Source organism: Brachyistius frenatus, unplaced genomic scaffold (genome assembly GCF_029030835.1).
Source record: "Brachyistius frenatus isolate BFR_SWC_R1_liver_20210118 unplaced genomic scaffold, ASM2903083v1 Contig_112, whole genome shotgun sequence".
Lineage (NCBI taxonomy): Eukaryota > Metazoa > Chordata > Actinopteri > Embiotocidae > Brachyistius > Brachyistius frenatus.
In genome coordinates, this window is record NW_027210711.1 from 514 (window position 1) to 4,307 (window position 3,794).

Consider the following 3,794-nt stretch of genomic DNA (forward strand, 5'->3'; position numbering starts at 1 on the left):
TATTTGTTAAACAAATGCTTGGGCTTGTAAAAAGGTTTTGTTCTTTGGTTTCAATGTATTATGGAGTATTTCATTGTATAATAATTGTAAAAAATATAAAGGTTACTACTTCACGGATTTCGCCTATCACGGTTTCTATTTGGAACGTAACCCCCGCGGAAAACGAGGGTTCACTGTATTTCCACTTCACTTTTTCTTCTAGTTACATATAGAAATACTTATGTAAAATATAGCACATTTATTGACTTTCAGACTACAATTTCCACTTTTTTTTACAGCCGTTATTCCGGTTTTGCAATTTCACATTCAGTTTCTACAGAAAACAATTGTTTGTTTGTCCATTTAAATGACTTTGACTTCTACGCTGTGATTCTTTATATATTACAATTCATCTGGAGAAGGACACGTGTTACCGACGCCCTATATCTTTGTGTACAAACGCGTATGAAGTATTTGCGTCGCCGCGTTCAAAAACTCTTTCGCTTCATTCGCGGCAGACGAATAATTAACTTTTATTCTTAGCCTTATCGCAAATAATCATTCGTCGTCTTGAAGGACACGTTGTCCCTCTTCTCAGAGCCTCCTACGTTACTTCTTTCTCACCTCTTGTTGACTGCATTTTATTTTCTTGCTTGACTGTCTGTTTGTTTTATTTCTCTTGTATTTTATCATCACATTTTATACTCTTGCATATTCTGCTCTACATGTAAAGGCCTTTAGAAGTTCTGTTTGAAAAGCGCTATAGAAATAAACTTCTTATTATATGAGCATTGACTTCTCTTGTTGTCTTTTTGTCTTGTAATTCACACAAATTCACTTCCTGCAGCAGCACATTATATTATTTACCTTTCTGTCTGCCTCTTAAACACACCTTAACAACAAACACTCTCTGCCTACCGATTGGTCGATTCTTCAAAGTCCTCCCGTCCGGCTCGGTTCTGGATCTGGTTCTGGATCTGGTTCTGGATCTGGATCCAGTCTGCGGTCTGAAACACGAGAGAGAGAGAAAAAAAAAGATTAGGACTGTGGTGATGATGATGTTGGCGGTTCGATCCCCAGCTCCTCCTGTCCCCATGCCCAAGTGTCCCTGAGCAAGACACTGAGCTCTAAGTTGTTCCCGATGGTGTACCGTCAGTATGTGAATGTACTCCCGATGGCAGCACCTCATTAGTTTTATATGTGTATATAAACATATGACTTTTTATTCCTCGCGGAGAGGGGGGTGTACAAATACAAGTACAAAAAAGAGGAGATGTGATGACATCGCAATGAAACCTTTACATATGTTGCAGGCTCACATTTCACAAATTACCTACGAGTACAAACAAGTCTCACGCTTAGTCTTGGGAATTAAAACGGGTTTACAAAATCACTTTTAGTTTTGGTGCTGCAATATGAAGCTCCAGCCTGTGACGCGGACCTGGTGAAGTGAAAACTCGCCTTTAATGTCACGCACACCGTGAATGGTTTCCCGCTCTGCCACATTAAAGGAACCACTGCAAACGTTCCCACTTTACGGGGCGTACCGAGGTCTTCCTGTGTCTTCGTTAGGCCGAATGTTTTACAATAAACTGCCATAAAAAACATCCGGATCGTAAATCCAAATATTAACTCACTCGGACGTTCGTCGCATCGAATTGTCGCTTTATATCTTTTTCTACTTACAAACTTGGTTTTTTTAATTGCCGTGCCGCACGTGTGCTTTCTAAACTGTATCGTTTTATCTTTTGGACATTTTCTGCAATAACAGCAGACGAAGAAGAATAAATTGTAACCTACCGTCCACGTGGTTGCCAACGGCGACGCCCGGGAACACCCTGCGGTGAAAACAAAAGACTTGCAATTAATATTCAATCTACAATACGCCATCGTATATATATATATATATATATATATATATATATATATATATATATATATATATATATATATATATATATATATATATATATATATATATTTGGTGCTTCTCAATCACATCCGTGACATTTTGCAAATGAATTCAAATATCAATACAGTGACCCCTCGCTATAACGCGGTTCACCTTTCACGGTCTCGCTGCTTCACGGATTTGCATCGTGCATTGTGTTCTGCATTCTGATTGGCTAAACAGTCTCTCCGCTTCTTCTCTACCCGTTTGTCAATAACGTTGCGGTTTAATATGTACGCATACGTAAAACAGCTTGCCAAATTAAAAATAATCGATGGTGGCATGTCGGTTTATAAGAATCTTTTTGCCCAGAAGAAAAAAGAGCGACAACAACTACCGATAACTATGTTCTTCTCTTGAAAAACCACACCTGCACCGCCGGCTTTAGAAGAAAGAACCGCTGCAGAGCGGAGTCAGGATGCAGCGGCTCAGTCAGAAGAGCAGTGAAATACACGAGTCACTATTTGTCCGACTGTACTTTGTATTTGTTTTCATAATCATTTTTCATTTCCTCCCGTTCTAATCCAATGACTCGGGTCGCAGTGGGGCGGTGCCGATCTCAGCAATTTGAAGCCTTCAGTTCGTATTGATGATTAAAATTATTATTTTACAGTACAGTAGTTATTTGTAAAAAAAACCATTTATACAGTACTTTTATTTGTTAAACAAATGCTTGGGCTTGTAAAAAGGTTTTGTTCTTTGGTTTCAATGTATTATGGAGTATTTCATTGTATAATAATTGTAAAAAAAATAAAGGTTACTACTTCACGGATTTCGCCTATCACGGTTTCTATTTGGAACGTAACCCCTGCGGAAAACGAGGGTTCACTGTATTTCCACTTCACTTTTTCTTCTAGTTACATATAGAAATACTTATGTAAAATATAGCACATTTATTGACTTTCAGACTACAATTTCCACTTTTTTTTACAGCCGTTATACCGGTTTTGCAATTTCACATTCAGTTTCTACAGAAAACAATTGTTTGTTTGTCCATTTAAATGACTTTGACTTCTACGCTGTGATTCTTTATATATTACAATTCATCTGGAGAAGGACACGTGTTACCGACGCCCTATATCTTTGTGTACAAACGCGTATGAAGTATTTGCGTCGCCGCGTTCAAAAACTCTTTCGCTTCATTCGCGGCAGACGAATAATTAACTTTTATTCTTAGCCTTATCGCAAATAATCATTCGTCGTCTTGAAGGACACGTTGTCCCTCTTCTCAGAGCCTCCTACGTTACTTCTTTCTCACCTCTTGTTGACTGCATTTTATTTTCTTGCTTGACTGTGTTTTATTTCTCTTGTATTTTATCATCACATTTTATACTCTTGCATATTCTGCTCTACATGTAAAGGCCTTTAGAAGTTCTGTTTGAAAAGCGCTATAGAAATAAACTTCTTATTATATGAGCATTGACTTCTCTTGTTGTCTTTTTGTCTTGTAATTCACACAAATTCACTTCCTGCAGCAGCACATTATATTATTTACCTTTCTGTCTGCCTCTTAAACACACCTTAACAACAAACACTCTCTGCCTACCGATTGGTCGATTCTTCAAAGTCCTCCTGTCCGGCTCGGTTCTGGATCTGGTTCTGGATCTGGATCTGGTTCTGGATCTCTGCTGCGGTCTGAAACACGAGAGAGAGAGAGAAAAAAAAAAAAGATTAGGACTGTGGTGATGATGATGATGATGATGGTGTTGATGATGATGATGATCAAGGCAGAAGAAACTGACCTGTGGAAAACGTGTCTAATCAACCACACTCACCAATAACATTATTTCTACATCTAAGTCATATTTGACAGAAGACACTGCGACCTGTAGAAGCAGCTAAAGTCACTCAGTCAACAACAACA

General features: G+C 38.4%; 1 long non-coding RNA gene across 1 annotated transcript; it reads right to left on the minus strand.

Annotated features, from left to right (window-relative positions):
- Positions 1-896: 896 nt before the first annotated feature.
- LOC138629205 (uncharacterized) lies at positions 897-3,550 on the minus strand. Its single transcript, XR_011311524.1, has 3 exons — positions 3,477-3,550; positions 1,780-1,817; positions 897-986 (listed from the first exon to the last, which is right to left on the minus strand). It is a non-coding gene; the product is annotated as an uncharacterized lncRNA (long non-coding RNA).
- Positions 3,551-3,794: the final 244 nt, after the last annotated feature.